The sequence below is a fragment of the Haemaphysalis longicornis genome, unplaced genomic scaffold (genome assembly GCF_048455015.1).
Source record: "Haemaphysalis longicornis isolate Haplotype H1 unplaced genomic scaffold, Haemaphysalis longicornis Haplotype H1 scaffold_14, whole genome shotgun sequence".
Classification (NCBI taxonomy): Eukaryota; Metazoa; Arthropoda; class Arachnida; order Ixodida; family Ixodidae; genus Haemaphysalis; species Haemaphysalis longicornis.
The window spans coordinates 57,790,316-57,801,489 of record NW_027526245.1 but is presented as its reverse complement, the minus strand read 5'-3'; the positions used below and the strand labels follow the sequence as shown (position 1 = coordinate 57,801,489).

The window sequence follows — 11,174 nt, the reverse complement described above, 5'->3', positions numbered from 1 at the left end:
ACGTTGTCGAAGGCGAATTTGTGTTCGCTTCTTCGCTTACTGGCGGCAATGCTCATTTTGTCAGAAAATAGTCTTGAGCAAGCCGCGAAGGTGGTGAATGCAAACAGTGATTTTCCGTACTGAGAAGAAAAATTGCCATTTCAAGGTTCGAAAATTCTCTGCTTTTAGCACTTTTTCCCGGCAGGTTTGTCGAGAATTCCCCGCAAATTTCCCGCGTTCTCCTTTTGCAGCTGATAGATTTTTACGTGGATTCCTGTTCGCTTTTGGGCATTAGCCAGCGCCACCTATGTCTGCTTCCCGTAGCCTTCCGGACGCAGACACTGTTCAAAGTATCAGAGTTTCAGATTTTGACTACGAATTTCACGTTTTCAACATTTGACTACGCATTTCACGTTTTGCACCAAAGAGCACGCTTATTTTCGAAGCTGAAGCTCTTAGTTAAAACTGCTAGTAGGAAAAAGAAGAAGGAATTGTTGGGTAATTGGAGTAATTTTAGCTCAGCGTCGGGACTTCTGGAGCAATATCTAGTAGCAGCACGCGGACTAAGGGGCCCCCGAAATAACGCTTTGTATATTGTGCAGGGATTCCTGCGAACAGGCTTCATCCCTTCAGCAACCCCCGTTTCGCACTTTGCTAGCTCTTTCCCATAGAGTATTATTTCCTCTATGCTCCCTCCTGTTTTACAAACTGTATTAGAAGCGGTCTTGGATGCTTGTGGCTTGGGGGAAGACGACTGCGAATAGTTCACACTAAACTTTTTAACACCCTTATAGGTGCTAAAAGGGTGCACTCAACATTTTGCACCCTTTTTGCACCTTTTAAGGACTAAAACATTGCTCCGGCACCCAATCATGAGGGTGCCACATATTAAGGGGTGTAAATCTTAACATTTTTACACCCTTTAAGGTGCAAGGAGGGTGTACTGAACATTTTGCACCCTTTTTGCACCTTTCAAGCACCCAAATATTGCTCGGGCACCCCACCTCGAGGGTGCCAAAATTCAGGGGTGTAATCAACAGTTTCATAGGGTGCTACGACCGTTAAAGGGGTGCTAAAAAGTATTTCTTCTCGATTGGGGTGTTACCACGGCACCTTATCGTTAGGGTGCCTAAAAGAACGGTGTGTGAATGCAAGCATGCAAAATTGCACAAAAACAGGCTGAATGTTTAAACCGCACATTGCACTATTTCACCGCCCGTTGAGAGAATAAATATGAACTCTCCACATAGACCAGGGGAAAGGCTCGAAAATTGCTGTTCGTAAATTGAACAAAACGTGCTGAATGTTTAAATTCCACTCTGCACTAATCTACTGCTTCGAGTGTATCACAAGGTTCGTTTCGATGTCTGGGTGCACGGGAAGGAAAGGCTACAAAATGCCTCTTGTAGTCCTATAAATAAAACTTTTACGCGAGGCATCGGTGTCCTCAACGAAATCGAATTTACCTAAGAATTTGTTCCCGTATTATTATGCCCCGGGCAAAAATTCCAACAAGACTTTCTTGTTGGGCTCACAGCACGCCTGTGGGGCCAATACGAAGTTCTGTCGGCACTCTATCGTTCCAATAGCCTAGTCTTCCAACAGGGAGTTTAACCTTGATGGCGTTTGTGGGGCCAATAAGAAGCTCTGTCGGCACTCTATCGTCCCAACAGCGTAGTCTTCCAACAGGGAGTTTAACCGTGATGGCGTTTACCGGCTCGCCAACACGATAAGTCAACGCCAACAGACGCCTCGTTCGTAATCAGCGGCGCGAGCGCGCCATCAGACAGAACCGACAGACGCCCTGAAGGTGGTTTTTAGGGCCTAAACAGCAGCGTCTATGTCTGGCATAGACGCTAGACGTCAACGTTTGTGTTCTGAATTTTCCCTTCAGTAAGTAACAGTCAGACGGACGATAACATAACTATGTGAAGATATCCTTTGGCTCATACCACGGAAAGCGCAATCGTTTGTGGCTGCAGCCTCGGTTGCTCTTCGTCCACAACAAACTGAATCGGCTGTACAGCTTTCTTCGAGGGCGTGTATGCAGGGGTTCTATCTTCCTTTTTTGCGCAGGCCGACGGGGGCGGTCGTGTAAAATCATTTTCGCTCGTCGCTGCCGTAGGGTTGCCACCTTCCTGGTTTTGGACCGGCCCGACCGGTTTTTTAAACAGCGGGCCGGTTGCCGGTCCATATCTAAAACCAGCCGTCATCAGCCGGTTTTTTGGCTTTTGTGCCGTGATTATGCCCGTTTTGGCGTTTTATAAGCGTCAATTCAACAACGAAGACGATAAATACGTGTCGACAAGCATAGGCGTGCGCACAGGGGGGGCAGGGGGGGCGGCCGCCCCCCCTAATCATCTGAAGGGGGCGCCAAATTTGCCCCATGCCTTGCCGATGTAACACATGAAAGTAAAATTTCTGTTCAGAAATATTTTGTGTGTGTTGCAATTCCATCACATTGAAATAAAAATTTTATAACCATCCCTCTTTGCACTGCGTTCGCACCGCAAGGCCTTCAGTGAGAAGAGGTCGGGAGTTGCTCTGGGGGGGGGGGGGGGGGGCGCAGCGGTAAGACTTTGCCCCCCCAAATTGAGAACTCTGCGCACGCCTATGTCGACAAGCTGCGCAAAGACACGCGAGCAGAGAAAATACGCGGGCGAGCGCGCTGCCTCAGATGGAGGGGGACCTAAGGGAAGAACAAAATAACGAAATTCTACCGCCGCGGTCAGCAATTGCGGTTACTTTTCAGTGAAGCACATGCAGAGCGATTAACCAAGCTCTCAATCACTTTCAGTACAAACGTTATGTTGATTTCTCTCTAAGAAAACACTACAATAAATGGCACTGCATGTTAAAAAACATGGCGTCTTTTTTCAACACAATCCCCCCTCCCCCCCCCCCCCCCCCGGAAGGCCCGTTTTTTTTTCGGGGAAAGGTTGTAACCCTACGCTGCTGTTCTGCCTACCTGCTTGCTGTACCTATTACGTCGCCGCCACCGCAAATCCCCACTTGTTACAAACTCAGAGGTTTTCGCACTGTTAGCAGTCGTTTTACACGATGGGTTTGATGCGCCTGACATGCCAGGAGTGACATCGCTTGTAGTATTAGAGCGACGTTGCTTGTCTGCAAGACGGTGCCGGTCAAACAAGCGTTATCAACGCCATAATTCTAACGGCACACTCCATTTATTTCGTGGCTGCCGTGGCTTGCGCAGAAAAGGTCGGGTTGACTGCGATAGCTTTTCTTGAGTCAAATAATGGAGCTTTGGCTCAATCGCTTACAGCGCTAGCAATGCGGCCTCGTCTGCAAGACCGGTGCGTGAGAAACAAGCGTTAGGACAGCCAGAATTTCAAAAATGCAGCATAAACTAGACCATCGTTAAAGGAGGCGATGACTAGACACAAGCAACAATATTCGTTAACTACTTACGCAAGTATAGAGTTGTTTTAGGCGCTCCTAACACCGCCCGCCGACATAGCTGTTTGTTAACGCGTCCGTTTACTGTTTTGTAGGTCAATGGTTCGATTCCTCGTCGAACGTGTTTTTTTTTTTTTTTTTAACGTGAGGGTTTCATTAGCTCCTTTTTTACCGACCAGGGTAAGCACCTGTTCCTTGCTTTCTATCACGCCGACATTTACCGCCCTCTTCCTAAACCCAAAGTAGCTCGTTTTCTCGCACGTTCTCTCTTGAGAAGCCCGCCGTGAAAACAAAACCAAAACAAACGTCAAACCTCTTTACAATATCAGTATATATGTCAATTACTTTATGTGTATTCACTTTTTGTGTTTAAAAACCTTAAATTTAAGTTATAAACACATTTCAGACTTTGAAAGCAGAAAGATAATTACCAACATTACAGTAGTAACACAATTTTCGTCAAACATAGAGGTGCTGCATTTGAAGTCTGGCAACTATCTCTCACTTGTGTGTGTGTATTTTCATGGCGTTTTGTGCCGAGTGGTTGGTGGCGTGATTTAATCTGTTTTATCTATTTCAAGCTTAAATCATAGTTATAGAAGCTTTATGGGTGATGTCTACCCTTCTAACCTACGCGTGTGTTGAACATGGGGACCCCGGAAGAACGATCATCGCCGGATAAAATACTGCGCGTCAAAAGTGGATGACATTGCATCAGAACAAAGCGTGTTCGGGCAACGGTCTAATTAGTGTCGCATGATGGCCGCCATGGGAGCAGTCATAGTTCATTTTACCCAAACGGACCAACCGCTTCTGCTCACTGAGTAGCCAGAGTCACTGTTAATTATTTATAGTGATGCTGGCTAGTTAGTGAGCGGAAGCGGTTTGGCCGGTTGCGTCGAATCAAGACATACTGCTCCAATCCAGGCAGACTGATCACTTGCAGTTGCGAAACGACACCAGCGAGGATCGCTGCACTGGATTGGAGCAGTATGTCTTGATTCGACGCAACCGGCCAAACCGCTTCCGCTCACTAACTAGCCAGCATCACTATAAATAATTAACAGTGACTCTGGCTACTCAGTGAGCAGAAGCGGTTGGTCCGTTTGGGTAAAATGAACTATGACTGCTCCCATGGCGGCCATCATGCGACACTAATTAGACCATTGCCGCGTGTTCGTGTGTCCGCGAGATGAAGACGACAGTGAAGGAGAATTTTACGTTGGAAACATCGTTTTTGCTCGGGTAAGTACGCATTTTTTATTATTCTGTATTTGGTTGGAACGAGTTCTGGTGTTTATGGGTCAGTAATTCGCTTGACCCCCATCTCGTTTGCTCTGAGAGCCTACGTGAGTTAGTATACTTGTTTGGCGCCCAGTCCAGCGTTTCCGCAGAAGTCAGCATCAATTTACGCTGAAGCTAGACCTTGGCTACGATGCTCGCGCTATGGTACACGGCTGCTAATAATTTCACATCACGCAAGGCTCTTTAACACCGGGGCGTTTGTTTATGTGTCTCTCAAACAGTGCCTTTGCGGTTGCAGATCGCAGTCGCAATTTCGCGTGAGTGGCACAACGCTGTGATTAGTCCTCCCTCGTGAATACCCGCGGTATACCAAGAAATAACATGAACAGGAGGTTCCCTGGAAGTGCATGTGAAAACGCGTACACGTGATTCCATGGCTGGCGTCTCTCCCCCCCCTCACGAATTCCGTGCAGTGCGCTTCGCAGCTATTGCGCTCGCGAGACCGGCGACCGTACGCCTCGCGGTCTTCGGGCCGCGATATGTGTGCTGTTCTCGTGAAGCTCGACAACAGCGAAATTGCCGTACTCGCTCGCCAACGCGCCCCGACAGCGTACGCGTCGACCGGGTGCTGACGGAGTTGTGCTGGAAGAAAAGCAGGCAAGAGATGAGGGCGCACGAGGTGTAGTTAAACATGAGAATTTACAAAGTGCAAGGTGGAGAAAATAGTGTGCAAGGGCCGGAAACGGTGAGAGAGTTCGGGCCGCGCGCCAGCGAGCGAGTGCGGTAATTTACGTTGCCGAGTTTCACGAGTCCGGCACGAATATGACGACGCCCGTCTGAGAGTTCATAGAGGTATAGAATTCACATACGTGCAAATTGAAGGTGAAATGCGCGCATGTGGCCTCGCAGGGAGTTAGCATAGTCTCGGGGTAGTGGGGGAGATTTCACAACGCCTACGAGGCGATTCTGTCAGAGTAGCTCTCGGGAAGTCTGGGGCTTGATATCAGAGGCATATGTATTGTTTAAATTAGTGCAGAAAATTGAGCCAATTCGCAAGTTCTCATTTTCGCAAAACCGCAGGCCATACAGAGACTAACAAGAAAGCTGTAGGCACTCACTCAACTCGATTTATATTGGAGAATTGAACGTGCAGATACAAGTCAGACATTGAAATGGAGGAGCCTCAACTATCACACACCAGTTCCGATTGAAAGCAAGGGATACAGATGAGCTGCTAGCATGCGTTCCATGCAAATTAGCTCAGTAGCTAGCTTTGCATATATCATGCATACCCCACTCACAGTACCTGCGGGTCTAATAAATACATTCTTACGGTGACCTAAATTTCACTTGGGGTGTTCCGGGAATGTTCTTATTAGTGCCTTGGAGGTTACTGTCTTTAAACGATTAAAAATCTACATGATAAAAGCATTCGTGCTTTGTGTGTGTTCTTCTTGTATTTCAACAAGTGTCAGCACACTCACAGATTATGCACCTGCAGGTGCTGCTGCTGGCTGTCCTGGGTCAGCTGCCTTCCAGTCCAGTTTCAAAGGCTTTGCCAGGGCCTCCCTTGGCCAACCGACACTGCACCTGCTGTACCCAAGTACTGCCTGGCCTTTCGTTGGTGCTCCGTACGCTTTGCCGCCAGGAATGGCCATTCATCCATCATCTGGCCGCTTGGACCACCCGTTCAGAAGTCAGCGCATTTGCTCGACACATCGGTCCAGGCACTGCTGCCATATCGGTGCACCCACCGATTATGTATTTTCAGGTTAGTTATTGCATGTTGTGGAACTTGCCATGATGTATACCTGTTAGCAGTGCTGTGGCCTCTGATTATTTGAAACATTTTCATGAAGCAGTGCTGTGCGTATAGAGCGTGTCATTGCTTAGCAGAGATATTGAAGAGAATCTGGGGCTGACGACTAAAGGGCAAGAAGAGAAATTGAACTGACTTTGAAGCAAGTATTCGTATGTAATCAAGCCAAGCAAACATTTAGGATCTTTCGATATGGTTTTAAACTTGCAATACAAACTGGTCTACTTCAGATCATACTGGTAATAATCATACTATACCGAAAAGTACATCCCGCAGTCTGTAGAATTCTGACAGCGCTTTTTTCGCAGTCTCTCATGACAGGCACTAATCTCAATGGTTGGAAGATAGTCGAGGTAGCACCAGTCTTTAAATCAGGAGACGGTACTTCACCATTAAATTTCCCTAACAAGCACCATATGCAAGGTCAGGAAACATTTCATCCACTCTCAGGTCGCTAATTATTTATAAAATCACAATATCACATTCGAGTATCACCACGGTTTTCACAAGGGTTACTTGAGAAACACAACTTTCAGGATTTGTTCACGATCTACATTGATCCATTGACACAGGCTTACAAACTGCGGTAGTTTTTCTCAATTTTTCTAAAGCATTCAATCGCATTGCACACCACAGACTACTTCTCAAACTTCACCCTAATGTCCTCACTTGAGCAAAAGATTTTCATTCTTCTCAAATGCAGTTTACTTCTAATAACTATATACTTCTTTTGCTCGTGCCACTTTGTTGTCCCCCCAGGCAGGTTGCTTGGTCTATCTTCCATGTTGCATATCCTCCCATGTAGGTCTATTTGCAGATGATGTTGTAATTTATCACACAATTTCTTTCAACTACTACCGTCAATGCTTTCAATCTGATCTTAACACAATTAACTCCTGGTGCTGCAAATGGCTAATGTCGCTTATCTCTAAAACAAAGTGCATGACTTTAACGGTGGCAAGTCTCGGATTGTAAATACTTACTTCATTAACAACAGCCTGATTACCTCTTGAGACAAAGGTGTTTTGGTAGGCCGGTAGGGGAGGGGGGATTGCATGGTGGATTTCAAAAGGTACATCGATTGGGAAAATAAGACGTGTGATTAATATTTTCATTTGCACTCCAAAACTCGCTTTATTTCATATGTTTAACCCACTGCCGTGGCTAGGGTGGTGTGCTGTGGAGGCGAATGTCGGTTAGATACCGCTTGGTGTGGCCGCTTTTCAGATGGAGGCAACACGTAAAGACTCCCGTGTTTGGAGATTTCGATGCGCACAAAAATACCCAGATGGTCAAAATTAATGCGAAGCCTTCCCCTACAGTGCTCCCCATATCCCAAGTGTAGCTTTGGCGTGTTAAACCACCGTTTTTTTTTTCATGTTTTTGGTACAGTACCAGCTGCTGTAGCAGGTGCAACTTAAAGGTAAAATTATACGTAATGTTTCCAAGAGCTAAATATAAAGGCCATATTGAAGTGCGTTTATGGGTCTATCTCATAGCAGTAGTGAAAGGTTATATACTCTGGTGCAGGTTAAGAACGCCAATGGCTCATGTGGTGTAGTCCAGTGTTTGACGGAATGCCGTGTAGGCAGGTAAAAGCATTATTGCAGTGATGAAACGTAGGTCACTGACCAAGTCAAGAAAGCCATTTAACGGTTTGTTGCTTGTTCACGGTGAGCATGTGTCGTGGAAAACGAAGCTATATATTGGGCATTACGCGGCGCAATGAGTTTGCGTAGATATGGTGCAGATTGCCATCCATTATGTTGATAATGTTGGGCGTCGTCTGAACAATGAGGGACTCGAGCAGTAATCGAGAAGATAGATTGCACTCAGTTGTCAGTAATTTTGTCTTGTTCCAGTCGACCACGTGTCCCGTCCTCTCACAGTGCTCTGCCAGTGGACTTGTTTTTGCATGGCCCTTGTTCACTTCGTTCCAGTGCTGCATTAATCTTCTGTGCAGATTCCCCGTTTCGCCAATGTACACTGATTTGCATTCAGCGCATGGAATCTAATAAACAATACCCGGAAGCTTGGAGCGTGAGAGGGGGTCTCTCACGCTGACAATGTCAGAACGCAGCTTGCTAGTGGGCACATGCACAATGTATGCACTGCGTGTCTTGAAAATGTGTGCGAGAGTTTCACCGATGTGTGGGACGTAGGTAATTGCTGCACGTTTTGATGCAGTCGTTGTCCTGAATATAATGCCTAAAGCATTATATTCAGAAAGAAGCGAAGAGGGCGACTAGCAACAATCCACATTGACATTAGCAGGCAGAAGCGTCCACAAGGCCTGTGTCAAAACGTGCTGCAATTCTCGTCCTACACATCAATCAAACTTTCGCACGCATTTTCAAGAAACACATTGTGCACATTGTGCAGGTGCCCACTAGCAAGCTATGTTCTGACATTGTCAGCGTGAAAGACCCCCTCTCACGCTTCAAGCTTCCAGGTGTTGTTTATGTTTTGAACAAAAAAAGTGCCATTTAAACGTGACACCTCCTTCCTTGCCGATTTCTGATGCCTGATTGTTCAGTTTGTGGGGATACGTTTAGCAGATTGCTCACATGTCTAACCTGTATTTGTGCTTGAGCAGTCAAACGCTGATGTTAGCAGTGAAGTAGGTGAAAATTGTAGTTTGATTGTAGTTGTGTGCAGATTACCTACATTGTGTTAATTCGTAGAAAAGCAAAATTGAGGTAACCCTGCTAACTGTTCCGCATTGCAGCATTTTATTATGCGAACGTTAAGGAGTTCAGCTGCTTGTTAAAGGTGAAATAAACAGTGGTACAAAAAGAAGAGCATCTACTAAACAGAAATATCTTCACAATCGCAGGATGCCAACGGTCCGCCTACCAACTTGTGTCCTGCATCGTTTCTGCTGGCTGGAGCGGTTCATGGAGCATTTTCCAGCTTCTCAAAGTTTGTGGTCAAGCGCTCCTCCAAGTGAAAGATGCCGCAGAGGGATCTTTTGTTTTAATGCCACAATTTCACGTGCTCAGCAGCAAATTTACTCGTAAGGCTTTTTAAATATTCATCACCCAAGAGGGCATGTTACCTTCCTCTTCGGTGGAATGTGTCTGCACTCAGGTTATTTGTGACAGAAACAAGTGGACCACGTCATGAGAGTCATTGAGGCCTTGTTGATTGTGCATGCTTCTCAAATGACATTTTCATTAAGCTGAATACTTTCCACATATTACGATTTGTGAACAAATTATGGTAAAAGTCATGATTAGTTGTACTACACTGCAGGAAGGAAATGCCAACATACGTTTTAAGCACCTCTGATATTTCAGATCGTTGGCTGGTGAGCAATAAAACAAAACTGAAATTTTTTTAAAGTAAAATCAAATATTCGTTGTCACCAGTGCATGACCATAGTAAAAGCTATCTAGTCACCAAATTTAGAATTAGACACGAAATGCCAAGAAAAATAGGGAAATAAACTAGACAGCTGGCTACAATAAACCAATTCGTAAAATTCCTCAATGTCTATCAAGTGATGATTCAGGCGGGTTAGTTAAGATGTCAGTGGGTTTACACACCCAACTTGCAGGGAAGCACATGAGCTCCCAATATTAACATGTTTTTAGTGAAGACCGTCTTCCTTCATTAAGCTGCTTTGCACATTGATGCCAATCTGATAAATGTCCTGAATTTTTGTTATGATCAATCTTTGTATGGGAACCATATATTTTTATATGATGTCGCTGTGTATTTCTGAAACTGTATCTAGTCACTAATTCTAATTTGTCGTGGTCAGGTTTTTTCAACTAATTCGTAGCTTTTTTTAACAATTATGGTATATTTTGTGTGCCTAAAGGAATGCTTCATTGCATGTTTAGCCTATGTAGTGTTGAAAGCGGACATTTTGCTTCAAAGTGGAATGTCGGGCTAGCAACAAGGTACTTCGCGTGCTGCTCACTTTCATTCATGCCATTATTTTTTATATGATCATTTAAAATTAAAAGCCAACCAATTTGCTGTCGTTTTAATTTTGTCACCTACTTTATACTTTCTTTTTTTTTCAACTTTGTGTAAGGATTGACTATCCATATTTTTATGATACCAAGGCGTTGGACTGGGCTAGCTGGTACATGTTTGAATGGATGAAAAACCATAGGAAAACCCAGGACACAGAAGAGAACGACGGGACAAACTTGTGCCGTCATTCTGTTTTAACTGTTTCCTGTGTTTACCACTGGTTTTTTATGCATTCAAACATTTTTTATGAGTTTGTTGAACAGTGATTAGTTTAGGTGTGTTCAAACAATTGTTGGCTGCGAAGGCTCCCTGTAGCATTTGTATAAGTGCTCTCTGCTTTTTTTTTTGAGCCAATACCCACCACCAGTCTTCATGAGGTGGTCTTTTGTAGAAATAAGTTGAAATAAATATTTGCTTGCATTGCTTTACATGTTTGAAAGAATTTCTTGTTCATTCTTGTTTCATTCAACCCCGTTTCAGAATCCTGCTTAAGGCATTTCCTCTGTTATTTTTTTTCAGAACCAGGAAGGGTGCTCATCCTCGGTTCTTGCTGAAGCAGCAGTATCCATACTTCATACGTGAGCTCTGAACACACAGTAATTATGGTATGAAACATTCTACCAGTATAAGCCCTGCTTTGTAGACGTCATTGTAGATGTCAAAGCTCTTGACAGTGTAGTCCAATGTCTGGTGTAACGGGCAATGTCTACAACTTGTAAAAATT

General features: G+C 44.9%; 1 long non-coding RNA gene across 1 annotated transcript; it reads left to right on the top strand.

The window, feature by feature from the left end:
- The first annotated feature begins 4,569 nt into the window (after positions 1-4,569).
- On the top strand, positions 4,570-10,877 carry LOC144165292 (uncharacterized). Its single transcript, XR_013321447.1, has 3 exons — positions 4,570-4,644; positions 6,146-6,415; positions 9,300-10,877. It is a non-coding gene; the product is annotated as an uncharacterized LOC144165292 (long non-coding RNA).
- The last annotated feature ends 297 nt before the right edge of the window (positions 10,878-11,174 follow it).